This window comes from Prionailurus viverrinus, chromosome F2 (assembly GCF_022837055.1).
Source record: "Prionailurus viverrinus isolate Anna chromosome F2, UM_Priviv_1.0, whole genome shotgun sequence".
Taxonomy (NCBI): Eukaryota; Metazoa; Chordata; class Mammalia; order Carnivora; family Felidae; genus Prionailurus; species Prionailurus viverrinus.
Window position 1 is genome coordinate 51,734,237 of NC_062578.1, and position 23,119 is coordinate 51,757,355.

Sequence of the window (23,119 nt, forward strand, 5' to 3'; positions counted from 1 at the left end):
CCTGGTGCTCATATTATATCTTTCCTAGTAAAAAACTACGGTTATAATTAGCTTTGTAACCATATGTAAGACAACTACCTGGAGTTAGCTCTACATGTCTAAAAAGTTTTAATGCCCACACTTCCCAACTAAACTCTCGTCATTCTTGAGAAATTTTTTTCTAGTCCTCATTCTTTTGTTCTATTGTGCATCTTCAAATAGATCACTTAGACAATGTTGGCAACCAGTTAGTTTTATAGGAAACAGCACAGCATGGGGTTTTAAAAAATATGCATAGTCTTTGAGGTCATGCAGTTTAGGCTTTGAATCTCAGTTCTACAATAAATGATTTTGTGACTTTAGAAAATTTAAGACATAAAAATACCTCCTAAGGTAACCGTAAGGATTAGATCAAATAATTTCTGATAACCACTGAACTATAAACTTATAAAGCCTTATAAACTTTCAATGAATGGTAGCTGGTATGAATATTATTCTGGAATAAACTATTCCAACTATAGACTCTGTTGAAGAGGTAGCCCTAGTCAGCAATATTTGGTTACTCATCCAAAGTTCTGGTTGCTATGTTACTCATCCTCAAAGTTCATCTACAGCTGATTAGGTCAAGTGTAGATTCTATAACCCAATGGTAGCTAATCTATAAACTGATATGAAGAAAAACAATCAAACAATGGCAAACTGGACCAATCATACTGCCATTTTGGGGAATTTGACATGGGGAAAATCTTGTAGATAGAAATGTACTAAGGGAGTGGATGTCTTTTAGGCTAAAAGAAAATGTCAGATAGAAAGTTGGACCTACCAAAAATAATGCTAAATTGGAAAATGTAAACGATTGGTTTTTATCCCCCTCATTTTTCCTTAAAAGATAACCGACTGTTTTGCTTAAAGCAAAACAGTAACAGTGTAAGGTTTATGACATATGTAGAAGGAAAAAACATTAAACAATAACATGAAGTACAGCAGATTGACAAGTAAATTAAGTTGCATTGTTCTAAGGTTATTACATTTGTGAAATGGGAAATATCAGATGGAAAGTGAAAAGTTTGAAATTGAAAGTAGAAGTGTAAAATATCCAGTGTAATGTGAAATGGTACAATATTGATTCAAATTAGTTTTTGATAGGGTAAACATGCATTTTATTATTTTAGAATAACCACTTAAAATATAATAAATTAATAAAAGAGGTCTAGTGTTACAGCAACCAGTTAAAACTGAAGAAGAAATATAGTTTAGAAATCAGTAGAGGAAATAAATGTTATATTAGAAAATATTTGGTTAACTCCCCAAAAGACAACGAAAGGATCAACAGAGGAACAAAAACACAAAATCACAAATGAAAACCAAATATGAAGATGGTGAGCTTGAGCCAAATCATACAAATAATTATATTAAATGTAAGTGAAATTGACATTCAAAATTATAAAAAAGCAAGACCCAACTACAAGTTGTTTATAAAATATGTATATTAAATACAAAGACACACATAAAGTAAAAGTTAAAGAATGGAGAAAGACATGTTGTATAAGCAGTAAAGATAAGAAAGCTGGTATTATTCTCTTAATATTTGTATTAATAACAGTGTTAATATGAAACAGAGGTAAAGAAAAACATTACTTGATAATGAAAGAGGAAATTTATTAACAAGACATAGCAATTCTAACTAGGTAGAGATAATAAAGGAGCATCACAATTGATGTAACAAAACCCCACCCAACTAAAGAAAGATATCCACAGCATAACAGGAAAATTTAACACTCCATTCTCAATAAGTATAGATAAGCATTTGTAAGGATATAGAACATCTTCTCGATACTAATAACCAACTCAACATAATTAGTACTTACAGAACAGGACACCAAAAATCTGCAGAATACACACAGTTTTCAGGTAAACATGAGACCTTCACCACAATAGTCAACATACTGGCATATATGAGTCTCAAAAACATAAATTAAATTAAAAATCGATAACAAGAAGACACCTAAAAACTACAAATACTTGGAACATGAACAACACACTTCTGAATAGCCAATGGCTCAAAGAAGAAATAGAGAAATTTAAAAATATTCTGAACTCAATAGTCATGAAAACACAACAGATCAAAATGTATGGGATACAACTAAAGCTGTGCTTAGTGGTGAACATATAACTCTAAAATGCCTGTACTGGAAAAGAGGAAATGTTCAGAATCAATTGTCTAAATTATCACCTTAAGCCAGGAACATAATTAAACTCAAAGTAATTAGAAAGAAAGGAATAATAAGGATAATGGCAGAAATCAATGAAATAGAAAATAGAAACACTAGAAAAAATGTAAAAGACATAGTGTTTTTAAGACTATGCTTTTTAGGGCAGTTTTAGGCTTGAGAGGAAAGTACAGAAATTTCTCGTATAATTTCTATCTGGATACATGCACAGCTTCCCCATTATCAACATCCCCCACTGGAGTGGTACTTCTGTGATATTGAGGTATGTTCCCTCTATCCCTACCTTGTTGAGGGTTTTTATCAAGAATGGATGCTGTACTTTGTCAAATGCTTTTTCTGCATCTATTGACAGGATTATATGGTTCTTATCCTTTCTTTTTTAATGTGGTGTATCACTTTGATTGATTTGCAAATACTGAACCACCCTTGCAGACCAAGAAAAAAATCTTACTTGGTTGTCTTAAGTAATTATTTTAAGGTACTGCTGGATTTGATTTGCTAGTATTTTGTTGAGAATTTTTGCATCCATGTTCATCAGGGATATTGGCCTGTAATTTTCCTTTTTAGAGGGGTCTTTGATTAGTTTTGGAATCAAGGTAATGCTGGTCTCATAGAATGCATTTGGAAGTTTTCCTTCCATTTCTATCTTTTGGAACAGTTTGAGAAGAATAGGTATTAATCCTTTAAATGTTTGGTAGAGGGGTGCCTGGGTAGCTCAGTCAGGTAAGTGAGTGGCCAGCTCAGGTCATGATGCCCCACATCTGGTTCTCTGCGTTCTGTGCAGAAACCACTTTGGATCCTCTGTCTCCCTCTCTCCCTGCCCCTCCCCCACCCCTCTCTCTGTCTCAAAAATAAATAAACATTAAAAAATTTTAAAGTTAAAAAATATTTTTTAAAAAATAAGTGTTTGGTAGAATTCCTTTGGGAAGCCATCTGGCCCTGGACTTTTGTTTGTTGGAAGATTTTCGATTACTGATTCAATTGCTTTGCTAGTTATCAGTCTGTTAAAATTTTCTGTTTCTTCCCATTTCAGTTTTGCTAGTTTATATGTTTCTAGGAACCTATCCATTTCTTCCAGATTTCCCAATTTGCTGGCATCTAATTTTTCATAATACAGTATTCTTTTATAATTATTGGTACTTCTGTGGTGTTGATTGTGATCTCTCTTCTCTCATTCATGATTTCATTTGTGTCCTTTCTCTTTTCATTCTGGTAAGTCTGGCTAGGGGTTTATTAATTTTATTAATTCTTTCAAAGAACCAGCTCCTAATTTCACTGATCTGTTTTACTGGGTTTTTTTGAATGTTTCTATATCATTTAATTCGGCTTTAATCTTTATTGTCTTCCTTCTTCCACTGGCTTTGGGCTTCATTTGCTGTTCTTTTTCTAGCTCCTTTAGGTGTAAGGTTAGGTGTGTAGTTGAGATTTTTCTTGCTTCTTGATGTAGACCTGTATTGCTGTATACTTCCCTTTTATGACTGCTTTTGCTGCATCCCAAAGGTTTTGGGCTATCGTGTTTTCATTTTCATTTGCTTCCCTGTATTTTTTTTATTTCTTCCTTAATTTCCTGGTTAACCCATTCTTAGTAGGATGTTCTTTAACCTCCATTTATTTGAGGGCTTTCCAATTTTTTTCTTGTGGCTGTCTTCAAATTTCATGTCGTTGTGGTCAGAAAATGCACATAGTACATGGGTTACAATTGATGAACCAACACTGACACATCATAATCGCCTGAAGTCCATAGTTTACCTTAGGGTTCACTCTTGGTGTCGGACATTCTATGGGTTTAGACATATGGACAATGACATATACCATATTTATAACATCATACAGTGTATTTTATTTTCACCACCCTAAAAATCTGTACTCTGCCAATTCATCCTTCCCATACCCTATCACCAGCAACCACTGATCCTTTTACTATCTCCATAGTTTTGCCTTTTCCAGAATGTCACATAGGTGGAATCATATAGTATGCAGCCTTCTCAGATTGGCTTCTTTCAACTGGTAATATGCATTTAAGATTCCTCTATGTCTTTTCGTGACTTGATAGCTCATTTGTTTTTAGTGTGAATAATATTTGATTTTCTGGGTGTACTATATAGTTTATTCACTTACCGAAGGACATCTTGGTTGCTTCCAAGTTTTGGCAATTATGAATAGAGTTGCTATAATCATTTGTGTACATTTTGTGTGGACATATTTTTCAACTCCTTTGCATAAATACCAAGGAGCATAATTGCAGCATCAGATGGTTAAGAGTATGTTAAGTTTTGTAAGAAACTGCCAAAATGTCTTCAAAAGTAGCTGTACCATTTTGCATCCCCACCAGCAGTAAGTGAGAGCTCCTGTTGCTTCACATCCTCATCAGTATTTGGTGTTGTCAGTGTTCTAAATTGTGACTATTCTAATAGGTGTGAAGTAGTATCTCGTTTTAATTTGCATTTCCCTGATGACATATGACGTGGGGCATCTTTTCTTATGCTCACTTGCCATCTGTATATCTTCTTTGATGATATGTCTGTTAAGGCCCTTGGCCCATTTTTTAATCTGGTTTGTTTTCTTTTTTCTGAGTTTAAAGAGTTTCTTTGTAGAATTTAGATAACAGAACTTTAACCAATATGTCTTTACGAATATTTTATTCCAGTCTATTGCTTGTCTTTTCATTTATTATCATTTGCAGAGCAGAAGTTTTTAATTTTAGTGAATTCCAGATTATAAATTATTTCTTTTATGGTTCATGCCTTTTCCCAATGCTGAATGAATGGGTCAAAATGGGGCTGATCCTTAGAAGAAAAAACAAGTCCAGGTTGTGGGTCTTCTAAGCCCATGGTCAATCCTCACCTCCACCCTTGTTTCTCTGAATTAAAAAATGTCATCAGGAGCAACCAGACCTTTCTCCATCAAATCTGAGAAAATGTTCTGTCAGTAGACATGGTGTCAATTGTCATGTTTTGTCTCCTTGTTTATTCAACCCATGTTTATTGGTGGCTGCTTTGGGCTTGGACACTGTTCGAGTGTTGGGGATATCATCTGAAACAAGAAATAGCCCCTCTCTTCAAAATGGGCATCGGATGAGAAAATAGGAAACTGCAACCATTAAGCCTTACAGAATAATGCATGATAGAATATGACAATATGACAGTACCTAGGAAGTGCCTCCAGCCCAACTCTAAATGGTGGGGATAGGGTGTTGGTGAAGTAGCATCTAGGCTGATGCTAGACAGATGACGGGAGGCGGGTAGATAAAGCAAATTCATCTGCCCTGCGCTAGCAAAATATGACATTGAGACTCCTGGTTTCCTGTGTGGATTTTCCTCTATTGGCATAATATACTGGTTATTTAGAAAGATGTCTCTGATCATTTTGATATCTTATTCTAGAAGTTAAAAACAATGCAATTTAGTTTTTAGTAAAAAAAAACATTTTCTTCTTTACCAATTGTTATTTGGATAAGCAACAAACATTATATACTACCCCCTTTTTAAAAACAAAATCTGATATGAAATGTCTTGTGATGTTTCATTTTTGTTTACTCCTTTCTTTTGTTTCCTTGACCTCTTCTCTTATTAAATTTTCATATTTCACAAAATGTTTTGCTCAATATTAAGTGGTAAAAGCAAACAACAAATACTCAATAGAATATCATAATTGACCCATGTGACCAGTATCTCCCTAGCATTTCTTAAAGTAAGTAATTATTTTGTCCTTTTTCATAAATGAAAGTACTTTCAAATAGAAATCACTGAGAATGATTTCACATCAAATCTTGTTTTAGCAGAATTCAAAACCTTTCTGAATCATAATGCCTAGCACTGAAAACTTGATCTCTACCAGAAGAAGATAGCTGTAATAAGTGTCACCATTCTTTAGCAAAGGGTATATAGTAAAGAACACACCTATCTGTTGGATACTCATTTATTTTAGGTGCCAAGATTGTGCTGAGAATGTGGTGTCAAATAATGCAGACATAGTCCCTGATCTTATGGAACATACATTCTAGCCAAGAGGAGCAACATTAAATAAATAAATGGATAATAAGTACATATATTCATACATTCTCATATATGGAGTTTGATCTGAATCTATCTTCCTGTCACCTGTCTTACCAGGGCACTTAGCATACCTACTGTTTTCTGATCCCCAGATCATACTAGGAGAATAGGATCAGTAAAGTTTTTCAGCATAAAACCTAGAGGATGGTGACATAATCAAGGGGCCTCTGGATTATTTACTATGTATGGCACAGAACCAGGGAGTTGATCTTGCCCTGATATAAGACAGTAAATTGCATTGCTCTCCTGTCAAGTAAAGGTGAAATCACATACCTTCTGGAGTTCTGTGTTCATGGATACCATGAAAACCATATCTGGCCAATAAATAGCTGTGTACCTGGTGTCAGGGGCTGTCTCAAGTTGTTCCAGTAATGGGTCACATTTGAAAAATCACTTGCAACTGGTATAATCACCTAAGCTTTTGAGAACCTTCTGTCTTTTTTTCAGAATTCACATAGTTTGTGCATAAATTAAACGAGTGAGTTGCATGGAGGTTATGATCGCAGGTACTACCCTGGAATCTTTTAAATATTTGGTGGTGATACTTTTCTCTATGATTCCCCCAGAAATGTGATTTTTCTTTGGCTTATTATATATCTTTTACTAGAGAGTTGAAGACTAGGTCTGCGGGAGATTTGTTTTGAGGGGGTCTTTCTACCTCGAAAGCATTGTGAAAATGTCAGAAGTTAATTAACAGTTGTTGAGTATACCATTCCAACCCTTCACTCAGGAATGGGGGAATTAAGCACAGAATTGGTTTGCAGAACCACAGAGTTCTCTGCGACACTAACTCAGCACAGAATTTCAATTTATCACTTGCCTTTGGACCACAGTGACACTCTGGATCAGAATTAGAATGTTGACAATCACTGGCAAAGACTGCGTACTTTGCTTTGCCCAATATACAATCACCTTGGTAAATAACTACAAGTCCTTTGGAGGAAAAACTGGGGAAAGAATCAAGTATCTACTAGTGATGCAAGATTCCTCTCTGAGTGTACCTAGGCTCCAGTGCTCTCGCTCGGGCCTAGAAATCAGGTGGGAATCCATGATTTTGTATTGTGATAGCTTAAGTCAGAGCGATTTTCATCACAATGAGAGCTACTCTGGTTGTATAGATGGAGGAAGACCTCAGTGTGCCATCCAGGTGTTACAGTCCTAAGGAGTCTGTGATTTTTAGCCATTTCCAAGGATCTCTGTAGGTCACACTTTCTGTAACCAATTCAGTCCTATCACCCATTATGAAAATCACCCACCTGACTCTGCTGGTTAAGTTGCTACCTGGCCTCTTTTGTCCTGAAAATTCTTTATTTCCCTTAAATCTTAGAAACCATTTCAGTGTCAGCATCTCCTACTTTCAATCCTGGCCAAAGAGGAGAGTCAATGTAGCATTTAGTGTTTTGATGAGAGAAGCGTCTTCTGGGTCTTCTCAGAGACCAATCGTTAGGGAGTGGTTGAGCTAATCATCTTTGATAATTCCACTCCAATATCCTTATCTTTATAACTTCTCAGATTTCTTTTGTATTGCACCTAGGAATTTCTAGCATCTCAACTTCATTCAGTGTAGTCCACCAGTATGACAAGGATTTAATTACCCAAGTGAACAAGTCAGTAGTATCTTTCCCAACTTTTTACGCTAGCACATCAAATGTAAGTCTCTAATGAGCACCTCCACATTGATAAATTATGTCCCTCTCTCTTCCCTGGTCTGACAATCTCAGAATACATGCGTGCACACACAACAACACACACACACACACACACACACACTCCACTGGTTCTTGCCGATATAATTTTAAAACAGCCAAATATTGTATTCTTTAAGCACTTAGAATTCCTATTTGGGTTGACTTCATAACTGCCTCCACCCCCTCCTACCCAACTTCTTTGGCATGCTAGGGTTTCACTCAAGGGGGGATTAGGAATTAGGGTTAGGGTTAGGGTTTAGACTGAAGAAAGTTGGTAGAGGTGGATGAAAGAATAGATATCTTTCAAAGCAACTACCTCAGACAAGGTAACTACAGGTAAGGCAATCAAAGGAAGGCATTTCAGGCTATATGTAGGCATAGTAGAGTTTTGGACTCAGGAAATACAGAATAATTCTTCCAAATGTCAAATATACATTTTTCACCATTTCAGTTCTTGAAGCATATACTTCCCCAATCAGTCTGTTTGTTTTCAGGCCATGAATTCACACTAAATTGTAACTCTAGGATCTATAGGATTAGTTTTTACATATGATTGCTTTATTATAGAAGTCTAGCACTCTAGGTACAAGGGATGAGATGTTTGTTAGAACCATATAGAAACTTCAGCTTTCTCAGACTATGCTTTGAGCAAAGGTTCTATTTAATTTATTAATTTTTATTTATAAAGTATTAATTTGTTTGTTTGTTTGTTTGTTTATTTAGAGAGTTTGAGCAGGAGAGAAAGAGGGAGTGAGAGAATCCCAAGCTAACAGTATAGAGACTGATGTGGGGCCTGAACTCACGAACCATGAGATCATGACCTGAACCAAGATTAAGTCAGAAGCTTAAGTGACTGAGCCACCCAGGTGCCCCTGAGCTAAGATTTTAAATCCGTAAACCTTTCATTTTCTTCCATTATGCTCTCTACTAGAGTTAGAAACAGTTAGCCCACCCCACGTTCTTTATAGTTCCCATCCTCATCATAGTGCGTCATGGCAACAACCACGAGGACCACTGATGTTGCACTTTCATTGGACACTTCATTTCAGTTAAGCACAGGTCACTCTTTAACCCCAGGTTATAGTACAGGTAACACTTGCCCAGTGGCAGTTATGGACTTCTTGTACCTCATACCCTCCTAACCCAACCAGGTCAGTGGGCGGATCCCACATATCCTTACTTAATGGTCTGCGAACACTTCTGGCACCAAATGCCACCTAATCCATGGCTCAGTAGCAGTCAGAAGAAACCAGGATTATTATATGTTGAAGAAATTATTCAGAGAACCAGCGCTTACAAAAATCATGAGCATAGTTCCAAGAGCATGCTATACACGGAGCCTCCAGAATCCACTTTCAGAAAAATTCCCCAGAAATAGCCCATCGGGAGAGCAGTTACCTCTGCTGCAAGGGAGGTGGGGTTTCATACAGATTTTGTGTCTTCAGCTTGAGAATGACACGACTGTAGCCATGACTGGGTCATGATCTGATGTCAGATCACCATCTGTTATCCCAGGATCAGAGAGACAGTGCCACACCTGCAATTACTGTTCCAGCAAGTCTCAAGTCTCTCCCATGTACTCGGTGCCAATTCCAAAAATCTAATAGGAGCTTCTGATTGGTGGAGCCTAAATTGTATCTGGGATTCCAGGTACAAGGATGTTTGGGCAAAGCAGACTTTCAGTCTTTCAACTTGAGCCTACAGATAAAATCTCTGGGAAGAGAGGTGAACGTATGATGAGCTGGCATCTGGAACGGTGCCTGTCAGGCTGGGGAAAGCACCTCAGGTAGTGACTGGCATGCGGCCAGTGCTCAATAAAGGTTTGTACTCGTTTTCCTTCTCTCAGTTTAAGCACTGTATCTTAGGCCATTTTTATCTATCCAGACCAGGTTAGATTCCCTGGTCATATCATATGCTCTCTGGACTCCTAGAATTTCTAAACTCTTACCTCATTTGTAATTATGCTATAAAAGCTCCATGAAAGTAGAAACCATGTATCTCTCTGTGTAATACATCACGAGGGCCTAGGATGGTGGTCGGCTAATAACAGCTGCACACTAAGCGATTATGAATTTGGTTGAATTGACAGAGGCTTTGTCTCATTCTCAAGTTAGATTTTAATAGCATGTTATGGTGTCTTAAAGATATGAAACAATAAATCTCCATGTTTCCGAGTTTCATATCTTATTGAACCAATGAGGTACATGGCTAAGAAAACTTATTTTTATTTTTTAATTTTTTAAAAAGTTTGTTTGTTTGTTTATTTATGGAGAGTGTGGGAGGAGCAGAGAGAGAGGGTGAGAGAGAGAATCCCAAGCAGGCTCTGCACTGTCAGCACTGTGCAGCACAGATGTGGGACTCAAACTCCCGAACTATGAGATCATGACCTGAGCAGAAACCAAGAGTTGGCTGCCTAACCAACTGAGTTACCCAGGTACCCCCAGAAAATTTATTTTTAAAATAAATCTAGCTTCTTTCTAGCTATTGAGGCTGAAATATCAAAGTGAGATCTTTAAATTGGAATATTATAACGTTTCATGTATAATGCATGTAAAATAGCCTAAAGTCTGGCCCTTGACTGCCCTAACTTACCGGAATTCCATCTAATTTTCTAGGTATGTGTAACGTCTTGGTGATAACTTTATTAGAATAACAAACTCTTAGGCCAGATTTTCCATGGTTTTAATTCCGCTTTTGTTCTTGCATTTTGGGTAGGTATAATTAGCACTGGTGTTATATGGTACAATGGCTAGTATGGAGGGAAACCTGAAAGGAATGACATTCAAAGGTTTGTTTAGTTTTCTAGAGTCCAGACCATAGAGTGGTTAAAGGTCTCTGTTTGAATTCTGGGTCTCGTCATTTATTATGTTCATAGGCAAATTCCCATATTTCACCAAATCTAAACCATAATTGATATCACTGAGAAAGAATAGAAGCGTTCCAACTTCATGAAGGTTAAAATGTGGACTATTTTATCTTAGAATTGACACATAATAGTCCCTTGACTTTTAGGTCTTCCTCCTAGTCTCACCAACTGGACTACTGCCTGGCTCACAACTATCTACCCCTCCCATTCTCTGGGAATGGCTGGAATAGCAAATGTAGGACCCAGGGGACATCTATCCATTAGATGACTTTGCCTGCTCCTCACCGTTAGTTGGTCTTGGACGGACACTTAATCCAAGTTGGTTGGATGGTGGTTTCTCCCCAGAAATTTGTTTTACTGACATTAGCTTTATTTTCTGTATTTTAAAATGTATTTTTAAGTTTTTGGAAAACAATATTAGAATAATATTTCACCTTTCAGTTTTGAGGAGTACCAGCCAGGCATATTGTAGTGTCCCTCAGGTTGGGTTTGCTTGATATTTTCTCATGATTGGACTAAAATTGTAGGTTTTTGGAAATAATTCCACAGAGATAAGGTGCCCTTAACACATCATATCAGAAAGTAAAACATATCCACCTGGCATCACTGATGATGTTAATTTTTATCACTTGCTAAAGTTGGTGTCTGTCAGAATTCTCTATTATAAAGTTGCTATTTTTTTCCTTTTCATGGTTTTTTCTTTGAAAGCAAGTCACTAAGTTCTCTGGGCATTTTAAAGCCAAAAGAAATGGGGGGCTGGGAATCCTTAGACTCTGCAGGTTGTAGAGGAAGGCTATCTATAAGGTGGGAAAATAAAACTGACACAAGAGAAAGATGTTGATGAGAAGTGGGGAGACTCATGACAGCATTTCTACCCTCTAAGGATCACAGAAGCTCCTGCCTTCTGGAGATTCTATTTTGTACCATTATTAGGCCAGAAATCTAAACAAGCTTAGGTTGGATTTCTATATGTACAACCAACAGGATTCTAAGTAACATATTATCTCAATGGATTGCTCTGAGAGTTAAGTGATAAATAGTGTGCAAAGTGAATGTCTACCCAGAATGAGACACATAGAGGTACCTGATAATACTTGAGACTCTGAGATCATATCTTAAGAACATTTGTTACTAGAGCACTGGAGTCAATGAGAAGTGAAGAGTTGCACCTGTATCAAGACCTTGCTGCTTGTTCAATAACTAAGTAATGTTTATATTGGATTTAGAGGCAAATAAACAGCAGCCTGATATTTGAAGTACACAATTATCCACATTCTTCTTCCCTGAGGAAAGGGCCATCAGAGCTAAAGTCTGTTAGTCAAGAGGCATCGTTGATTCACTAATACTATGAGCATTTAAAAAAATTTTTTTAATGTTTATTTTGGGGAGAGAGAGAGACAGAGAGCAAGCAGGGGAGGGGCAGAGAGAAAGGGAGGCACAGAATTCGAAGCAGGTTCCAGGCTCTGCTCAGCTGTCGGCACAGAGCCTGACACGGGACTCGAACCCACAAAGCACAGGATCGTGACCTGGGCTGAAGTCAGATGCTTAATGAACTGAGCCACCAAGTGCCCCATTGTGAGCATTTTTAATGTCCCACGACGATTACCTAGAGCAGTGTTTGCCTTGAAGTACAGAGAGAGGGGGAAATGAACATTTATATCTTGAGTACATATCATTAGTTGATCTGTTATGACATTTATCTATAAAATGAAAGAATAATTTGGGCATTAGTGACTTTGGTTTACTCTCATTTAATTCTCCATATTAAAAATTATTGTTTTACAATGGGAAAATACCTATCAAGAAGATAAGCTTTTAATAGCTCCTCAACGAAGCCATCTTGATATTTCCTTCCCCTTAAAGAACTCAGGTATGAATTACTTTACATTCTTAATTTAGTTCTGGTTTTCTAAAAGTTAATTACCAGTGCCCAACAGTCTAAAATGGGCAGGCTGTCTCCATGTAATAGAAGCAGAGTGTGCTGAGTGGTCAGTGCCAGTATCTGGAAACATTAGAGACACTTGGTAATGTGGCATAGATCATACTGAAGGAATCCCAACTTAGAGAAATTTGGTTAGAAAAAGTAAAGGTCAGAAGAAGGGGCTAAAAAGAGGTGTCCCCGGACTAAATGGTGGAATAGGCAAAAATCTATAGCCCGCGCCATGCTACCTCCAGCATGAGCCCGGCCATCTTTTCTCCACTTCCTGAAATCAGAGGACCTGAGGCTGATCCCTCACACCCCATGAGTCTTCTCGTTTCAGGTCTAAATATTCACTTTCCCCCTCATAATCCATTCATGCTTTAGCAAGCATCTGTTGAACACTGAAGATGATACAAATGCACACATGTATAAATCTGCCATATTCCCAATCCTCTGTGAATTTGTGGTTCAGTAGGGGAGGAAAAGGCATATAGATAACTCAAACCAATGGGAGAGTGGTGTAAAAGAAGGAGAAAGAACTACAGAGTAAAATAAAGAAGGACTAGGAAAAGAAAGGAGTAATAATCAGAGGTGTGGATTAAAAAGATGTGCTATGACAAACGCCGTGAGTTCCTAGAACACCGTGTGCAAAAAAGTTGATGAGGAAGAAGTTAAGGAAAAGATCTCAGATTTGATGATTTTAATCTAACTATAAAATGCACTTTAAATAAAGTGGCTCATGGATCACATTTGTTTATTCACAGACAAATATTAAGAGGTAACAAGTGAATTGCGTGGGCTTGGGGATAAGTAAAGAGAAAAGCGGTGACAATCATTTATGTAAATAATTCTAACAGTGATCCATATGAAAGGCATAATATATTTATTATAGGAAGAACAGCATTTCTCCCATATATTTGGACTGGAGGAAAAAGAGAGAAGGCCCACTGTTGTCAAACATGTTACATAATATTAAATGATAAGTCAAAAAAAGAAAGAATGAGCTTCAAGAATATGGAGAATGTTGAATCAATATGGTATATACCTGAAACTCATACAGCATTGCATATTGATTATACTTCAATTAAAAAAAAAAGTATATGGAAAATGTCCTTTTCCTGTAGAGACAGATTGTGGACTGGAGGCCTCAGCTGACTGGAGTCTCATTCAAAAACTTTAATGAGTGGCACTACTTTGGAAACAACCAGCGTCCTGAAATAAAGATGAAAAGGCAACGAAAAGCAGGCTAACTGCTACCCTTAGGCAGGCAAATCAAAGCATCTGAGCCTAAAAAAAGATAGGAAAAATCACTTCAAACCTTTATTATTCTTTTGCTCATTTCTGAATAACTCAAACCAACTGATATCCCACCAGGGGCTTGCTGTCCTTTTTTGCCTATGAAGAAAAATAGCTGTAGCAGATATCTATTATTTCTATCTTGCAAGCATCCCCTACCCCTTCTTCTGCTGACTGGATACTTTCCTGTTGAGAGGTTTCTTCCCCCAGAGGATGCACAATGTTATGCGTGCAACCTAGGGTATCCGACCAGAGCCCTTTGTCAAAGATTGATCTGTTCATCAGAGCACAAGGTCTGCTTTCTTTGTAAGATCGAAAACTTTGTCATCTGGGTAGGGCTGGAAGTGCACGATGGACACAGTCTGATGGAGAATGGAGCCAACACAGAAGGCAACGCTGACAGGAGTGAAACATATTCTTGCTGGTGCTGTTAAGCCACGGTTCATTCCTGTTACCCCCTGTACTTCTGACTTACACGGCCCGGTGCATTTTCTTTGTTGCCTAGGTTAGTTAGTGTTGAGTTTCTGTTATTTGCTATTAAGAGTCCTGAATGCAATGTTTTTGAATTACATTTTTGATGGGAAATCGAAGTGTGAACTTTCAAATCATAATTTGCCCAGTCCGTGATTATGTCTAGGGTGCATGCTGTAGCATACAGATCTTCAGACCGTCATAACCACCTTAAGACTAACGACTGAGAAAGGAAGAAGGAAAACCACTGGGCTGAAGTTGAAGTATATTTTTCATCTTCTTTTATTGCCTACAGAAACGAATGGGTGAATTGTATTGATGCCCTAAGGAAATTCCATTTTTTTCTTCCCAGTTAATCACTCATGGAAAATTAGGAAAATGCTGTTGTCATTTCAAAGTGGCTCTAGTCCTGGAGATGACATCTATTGGAGACATGCCTTATTTATTTATTTATTTAAAAAAAATTTTTTTTCAATGTTTATTTATGTTTGAGAGACTAGAGTGAGTAGGGAAGGGGCAGAGAGAGAGGGAGACACGGAATCCGAAGCAGACTCCAGACTCCGCTGAGCTGTCAGCACAGAGCCCGACATGGGGCTCTAACCCATGAACTGTGAGATCATGACCTGGGTGGAAGTCAAGAGTTGGACATTTAACCAACTGAGCCACCCAGGCACCTCAGTGGAGACATGCTTTAAGGGAAGAATGAATCAAGAAACTGAAAACTAGGCAGTAAAAGATCAAACATTAATTGATCATCTATTTTGGGCTGGACAGGACCCTAAATTTTAAGTGGGACGGCAAGGAGAAAACTTAGGAGGGAGGACAACCGTTTATTCAAATAGACATGTACCGTCACAGTTCTGTGAAAAAGCACATCCATGTTGGTAGCTTAGTGGGGTTAGCAAAACCTTACTGATTTGTAACAATAGCAAAAGAAAGTAGCCTTAGCAAAGAAACTGAACTGTGAGATGTTATAAAGTACATTCCAAGTGAAAACATTGCTCTTAGAAGATTCTCAGTAAATTCTCTGAATAAATGAAGAAACGAAATTTATCACTCCCTCAAAACACATGAAATCTAAACTATGAATGCCCAGAAAGAAATCAGGCAACAAAACAAAACAAAACCCCCAAACCTCCAAAACTCCCAGTCGGTATTTTTCAATTTTAGGCACTCCACGGAGAATAATTTCTAAATTTCCTCAGCCTGTATCTCAGGTAAAGCTATTGATTCAGGGGAATAAGTTACACAGAAACCACGGGAGTTTCTAGTTTGGCAGGCTCTGGGTTAATAATTAAATTAAATTAAAAATTATATTATGACTCCAGGTAAAAGATGAGCATCTCTGAACGTCAACGTTTTCATCTGTCAAACCAGAACAATGATTCTTTTATAAGATATCTGTGAGGGGGGTGAACCAAAAAGGCGGGAATCTGACCCAGGAAACATTTGTAACTCTCAGTTTAAGGGCGGAAAGATTTCAAAAGTAGACTGTCAGGAATGAAGGTAGCATATACTGGAATCGAACAGCAGGTAAATAGTTAATTTGCAGGTGCGGCGGCTCTGAGAGAATCTGAGGCTGAAAGTGCTGGATGCTCAGGAGACCAAGGGAGACACATCGTGGCCCGAACTTGACAGCAGGACTGGAACCCTCGTTCGGCACGGTTACCAAAAGGCCAGGTTCCGAGTCAGGCAACAGAACCTAGCCGTCTCCAGTTTGCACCCTTTTCTTTGCTCAAATTAAAGCCGGGCTGGTGGAGGGAGGATGGAGGTAGGACAAGCGGTAAAGAAATTATAGTTCGGGTAACAAGAACAACGAAGCCAACAAGATCAGGATGGGTGTCAGCGAATATAAAAAACCCGCAGAAAGAGGAGTGAGCAACGCCGCGAGAACAAGTTTTCCCGTTAGCAGGTCTTTCCAGAGCCCCCTTCAGCCCGCCCCACGGCTCCCCACTCTGGGATGTTGACCGTCACCCTTTCCTCCTCCTAACAAAGCCAAGCATCCATAGAAACTTATTTTTCTCCAAAACTCTGAGCCAATTTCGTTGTGGCGGAGGTTTTTCATCGCTGTAACCCAACTTTCCTCCGTTTCTTTGGCGAGATGTGAAATTAAGGCTGCCCGGCAGTCGAGAGCCCCAAATCCCGGCAGCCTGGCGGGGGGGGGGGGGGAGGGGGGCTGTGAGGGAGGCGCCGGGGTGCAGCTAAGAAGTGCGGGCGGGGGGGCCTGGCAGGACGCGCGCTCCGGTCCCCTCGCCGGCTGCGAGCGCAGGATCCCGAGCGCCGGGCGGCGGGGACGCGCGTGGGAGGGGGGCGCTGGCAGCCGGAGCCGCGGTTTCCGCAGGAGCTATTTTTAGCGACCGCGTCGTCCCTCTGGTTCCCCCGCTTCCGAGGTGGTAGCCTCCCGCTCGCAGCCGCCAGTGCCCGGCTGCTTTCCGCCTCCCCCGCCGCTGCTCGCGCTTGGTAGCGTCCACGCAGGCAGGTCCGGAAACTGAGCATGTGTGGAAGCGCTCGGCGGCCTCGGCGGCGGCGCGGGCAGAGCCGGGCTGCGTCAGGCTGAGCCCATTCACCGCGCGGCCGCAGGAGCGCAGCGCCGGCGCCGCGCCGCCCAGCCCCGCCGAGAGGGGCGCACTCGCCGCCGCGGGGCCCGCCGCCGCTCACCGCAGCCCCCTCCTGGCGACCCGCAAGTAAGTTTGTAAGGTGGTTGGGCGGTGGGGCGAGGGCTTGGCGTCCGGGGGAGCCCAGGCTGGCAGGCGGGAGGCACGGTTGGCCGCTGGCCCCGGTGCCCGGCGTCCCGGCGTCCCGGCGTCCCAGCGAGCCGCTTGGCCAATTTGATAGCGGGCGGCCACTGGGATGCTGGAGCAGGGGGGACCGGCAAAGCAGGAGGGCCGAACCGACTCTGGCGGGGGCCGAGGGGCCCAACTTGGGGAGAGGGAAGGACTGCGCGGTGAGGGAGAGGATCGGGCAGGCCGGGAAGGCGGGCTGGTGTGGGATGGAGAGGCTGGGTTTGGGATGCGGGCGCCCCGCCGAGAAGAGCCGCAGAGGGAAAGCGGGGTGTCTCCGGGGGGTTAGGGTGGGATGAGCGTGAGAGCGCAGTATGGGGGGCATGGTAGGGGGTGAGCGTGTCCAGGTCGGAGCGGCAGAGGGAAGATGGATGAAAACTGGGGCGCGTGGAAAGCGGATTTGAACGAGAGCAGAGGACGCAGGTGGAAGGGACAGTAGGTTCCGGAGAAACGAGTAGACCCGGATAATTTGGGGGAATTAGTGCCAGGTTGAGGGCGATATAATGATGGTGAGAGGCAGCCTTGAATCGAGGTCTTTGGAGTGAGTGAGTATGCGAGGCCACATGTTGGGAACCGTCTGGAGAGAGAGGATGGATGCAGAAAGTGGCCTGGAACGGCCAGCTGGAAAATCCTTGAGGGATTTGGGTGAAGGGGAGGAGGGCAGCGGTGCAGAGATCGGGTGGAGGAACTGGGCTGGGAACTGGGCTGCTGCTGGAGCCAAAAGGCTCAGGAAGGGGTTGGAGGCTACGTGCGGTCCGCCTGAATACTGACTTAGTAGCGGTTCTCTGAGGTTCACTTGCACCCCAGGCTCCTCCTCCTTCTCCTACCTGGCTTGGTCCCAGGGCGGCTTGCTTTAGGCGAGCTAGTAGGAGATTTGGACAGATAAGGCAGCCGGGAAGGTAGTCATTTGCACGGGAACTGCCAGGGCTTCCCTTAAGTGGTTCCCGGCACCCTGGGGATGTAATGTGGAGTCGGAATGTGTGTGTTGCAGGGCGGTGGAGAGGAGTGGTCGCTTCTGGGCCAAAAGAATCCGTGTACTGGCCCGGGAGGTGAGATGTTTTGGGCTGGGAAGTCAGGCAGAAGTCTGCGGCGTGCAACTCGCGGCGGGGCGTGTGTGCGCGCGTGTGTGCGTGTTGCCTGCCCAGGGTCGCGTCTGTTGCTGCAGTCTGTTTCCATGACGAGGAGATCCTGGGATCCACAGGCAGCACGGGGAGGGGATTAAGGGAAACGTGTTTTCCTACGTCTCTTCTATCTCCTTTCTGCAGGGTCACATTCTTCGCTCGTCCAATGATGCGCCTTTCTAACCTCTCCCCCTGCCGTCGCACACCCCAAACCTGGCGCGGGTCTAGTCCTCTGATTTGGTACCCCGAGGAGGAGGCGGCGGTCCCTTATGTGCGGGAGGGTATCCTAGGAGTCCCCATGATTCAGAGAGGCTCCTGAGTCCTCGGGTCCTTACCTGGGGCGTCGCTCCGGGGGTCCGCAGTTCACTCTGCTGCCCCTGCAGGTGACGCGGTGATGTTGCCCCACGGACTCCGGAAGCGTGATGGCTACAAATGGCCTTTGGGGCCCGAGAATCCCTGCAGAGTGACCAACACTCACAGGTTTTCGACAGCAGGGGTCTTCCCTGGGTTCCCCGCGTATAAATGTAACTTAACAAGAAAAAGACCAGATTAATAGAATAAACCAGCATCTCACTCAAAAGGCTTTATGCAAAAACGCCTCTTTCACTAGGAGAGATTTCACCCACCAACTGCAAGAAGGGAAAGAGCTTCTGCAGCGTACAGGGTGGAAATCTGGGGTGGGGGTGGGGGGAAACAGGAGCTGTCATCATGTCCGTGGCTTCTCAGACTCCATCCAGCTTGCTTTGCTCTGTCGTCGTTGCCATATTTTTAGAGAGGCTTTACCGGATGTGGGGAAATGAGGATGAAGGTGACTCTTGCAACCTGTGTCACCTGTGAAAGGACTCAAAAGAAGAAGAGTGACCATTGTGCCTATGGTCTGTGGATATCTAAGAGGGTTGGGTTCTGACGTTGTTGTGCAACCATCAGAAATAGTTCCCACATCCACATTGCAGGGGGGAGACTCAGATGAAGGGCAGTGAGAATTCTCCAAGAAAGTGATAAGGCTCATGGTGTAGGTTGTCACAGGGTGATCACTGACCCATGGAGGCACACAGCAGAAAGGACAGCAAGCTTCTAATGGCCAGGCCACGGCCTCATATTCCATGTGACCATGGCTTTCTCAGTTTCTAGCATAGTCCTTTTGAAATATGTCCATGATTCTGGCATCTGAAAGGTGGAGAGTTGAATAAAGACTTAATGATGTCAGTTTTCACTTCTATTACTGTTCCCCCCCTTTGATGATTATTATTAGAACATGTGGTGAAGATAAAATAAATTATTTTTAGCCATTAATTCTCCCTGAAGTGCTGTTCAGATAAAACATAACCTTATATGTTTGCCTATTTTGTTTGTTTGTTTGTTTGTTTGGGGATCAAGGAGAAGTGATTATTGGGCAAATTGATTTTGGAATCAAAACTAGGCAGAATTCAGGCACCTGAACATCTTATAAGCATGTGGAGGTGAATTCTTCATTTATAGAATGTTTAATTTAATGTGAAATGAGAAAACCCTTCCCTCTCTACCCTTCATCTCTTGCATTGGAAATACAGAGGATTGTACCCTTGGGCTGGTTCTTAGTCCTCAGAAGCACATTTTGGCTATACTTTTCCTGGAGGATTGTTTCCTAAACCCAAGTATTCTTTAAGAAATAGTCAGTGGAGGGGCGCCTGGGTGGCTCAGTCGGTTAAGTGTCCGACTTCGGCTCAGGTCATGATCTCACAGTTTGTGAGTTTGAGCCCCCCGTCGGGCTCTGTGCTGACAGCTCAGAGCCTGGAGCCTGCTTCACATTCTGTGTCTCCCTCTCTCTCTCTGCCCCTTCCCTGCTCATGCTGTGTCTCTCTCTGTCTCAAAAATAAAATAAACATTAAAAAATTTTTTTAAAAAAGAAATAGTCAGTGGAATCTTTGCTTCCCTAAGGTAAAGGCATTTAAAAAAAAATGGTGATGGGGCGCCTGGGTGGCGCAGTCGGTTAAGCGTCCGACTTCAGCCAGGTCACGATCTCGCGGTCCGTGAGTTCGAGCCCCGCGTTAGGCTCAGGGCTGATGGCTCAGAGCCTGGAGCCTGTTTCGGATTCTGTGTCTCCCTCTCTCTCTGCCCCTCCCCCGTTCATGCTCTGTCTCTCTCTGTCCCAAAAATAAATAAACGTTGAAAAAAAAAAATGGTGAAATGGTTTGATGAGGCAGAACTAAGAGAAAAATGTTAGTCAACATGGAAGAAGAGAAATCACCTTTTACCTCAGGGCATCTTACTGATAAGCCTAGAGCAGTGGTTTCCAGCACAGGCAATTTGGCACCCACTCCCCCAGGGTCCTCTGGCAACGTCTGGAGAGAGGTTTTGGTTGTCACAACTTGGGGAGAGGGGATGTTTCTGGCATCTCATGGGCAGAGGCCAGGGGTGTTGCTAACATTCTGCAACACACTGGGTAGTCCCCAGCAATCAAGAATTACCCGACCCCAAATGTTAGTAGTGCTGAAGTTGAAAAACCCTGGTTTAACACAAGACATGATTGGAATTAAGAGCAATTCTTGTTAGGATGCTTTCATATATTCCTGTTGGAATTTCTCTTGAAAATCAGGACCTGTTGATACTAAGAGGCTTTCTTTGCAAAATGGCTCCGTGTTCTAAAATACTCATTTTAAGGGAAATTAAAGAGGTTTCCCTTTAGCAGGACTTCTTTTCAGCCTTAAAAAATAATCCTGACATGTATTAGGAATGTCTACAATGATACGTTATATAGTATGCCTATGAACTGAGTAAACGTTTTTGATGAAAGCAAATTATAAAATTGTTTAGCTACTGTATTTCTCACTGAACTTGTTTGGTAATTCTCCTTTAACATACATAGTTACATTTTTTTTAAATTAAAGTTAATTTAAGGCTGTAACTAGTAAGTTCTTCGTGTAATGAGGGATTGAACAGAATCAGAGAGAAAAAATGTTAAATGAATATTTATTAGATGCCTCAAAAAATATTCCAAAGTGAAACCTTAGTATTGGTAGACATCTGTGCAGGAAGGTAGGAATCCCATATAATTTTCATGTATTTAGTTTCAATTTTAAATCGACAGCACGGCACGTATTGAGAAACAAACCTTCCTAGCCCGTAGCACAATAGTCTGCCTAGAGAGAAGGAACAATGGCTTACACTCATAAATGTAATAAGATCAGGGAAGAGTTCTAATATCGCCTGTGTGCGGGAACTCAGAACACTTACTAGGTAAAAGCTTTGTCATTATTACACCCAGGCCTAGAGAAACTAAAGAGATTTGGTCACTATATCTACCTTCTGGTCCTGCCCTCCCCCTTTTGTTTGGTGATTGGTTGGTTGGTTTCAGAATTCATTCTCCATAGATTGTCATTAGGACTGCTTACTTCCCTTCTTGTCCTAATAACCATTTCCTTCACTCTCGGCCATTGCGATCCCTCAGTCCCTCAGGAGTTTGTGTAGCAGAAGAGACTTCACATTCCTGCTAAATCTCTGGGGTACCCCATAATCCCTCCTTTTCTCCTGTGTGTACAAACACAAACAGCTCCTTCTGGCTTCCATGTGGAACAGACATTGGTGTCTCTTTTGGAAAAAGGCAGTTGGAGAGCCCTTGTTTTCCACAAAGGCAACCTCTGTGTCTCTGGTTGCATGTTTAAATTGCTTTTTCAATTGTTTGTTTAATTGCTGTTAGGAAGGCTTCCTCTTTCCCAAGGGAATGGTGAAAGAACCAAGGAAAATAGGACTTCAGTTCGAGCAACACTGATGTTGGTAGAGTGTGCCTGTCTTTGGACTATATGAAAGGTCACAAACATGATTTGAAACAGTGAGTATTATATATTATAAATTCAACAAGCATTTGTAAATTCAACGGTAGCAAGTTCTACTCTAGGCACTGGGACTGTTGCATTTGCGAGGTCAAGCTGCCTTGTGCATTGCAACCAGTTTCAAAACAAAGTTCATTCAGAGACTATGCATATATTCTATTTATATCTTTAAAACTCTGTAAAGAATAAAGGCGGGATGGTTATTCATTTTCATGAAATTGGGAGCAATTATAGAGATACAGCTTAATCTGTGAAAATACTTCTGAACACGGTGAAATGTAGAAGGCAGAAGAAATATTTAAAGTGGAGACTTACATGGATCTCTATATAGACTAGACAAGGGGTGTGAGCGATTTGAGGTGAAAGGGGTCAGTTCTTGTCTCCCTTTGCCTTTCTGTAGGAAGTGGTTATTGATTTTGTTTGACATCTGAACAAGGAGAAATGGTTTCCTTCCCTGCAGTTACTTGTTGAATAGATGTGTGGTCTTTTATACTGCTGATAGTCATGGTGGTAGAAGGCAGTGGGGCGGCGGGTATGATGGTTAGAATGAAGCAGAATTTGAAATCAGTTCTGTCCTAATGTTTGCAACAAAGGCTTTGTATACACACCTTCAAAGATAGAGCATGCCATGTGACTATTTTGAGGTGACTAATAGAAAGATTATAGAACTGAGCATTTTTGCTGTTCTGTGTACTAGGTAATATGTATGCTTTGTTTGGGGGGAGGGGGAAATGAAATAATATGGCGGCTCCATTACTTATAAATAAACTTGCTGGTCCCTGTGGCATGTCAGTTACTGTCCCAGCCAGAAGAAAAGTAGTGTGAGGGGAGAGAATTTTATGAAACACCGTAAGTTGCCTTTGCTGAACTCAACAACAACAACAACAACAACAACAAAAGTA

At 41.4% G+C, this 23,119-nt stretch overlaps 1 long non-coding RNA gene across 1 annotated transcript in view; it reads left to right on the forward strand.

Annotated features, from left to right (window-relative positions):
- The first annotated feature begins 17,063 nt into the window (after positions 1-17,063).
- Positions 17,064-23,119, forward strand: part of LOC125156288 (uncharacterized) — a 233,927-nt gene continuing 227,871 nt past the window's right edge. The window contains exon 1 of the long non-coding RNA XR_007148526.1: positions 17,064-17,191. This is a non-coding gene — a long non-coding RNA (uncharacterized LOC125156288). The remainder of the gene's footprint in view (positions 17,192-23,119) is intronic.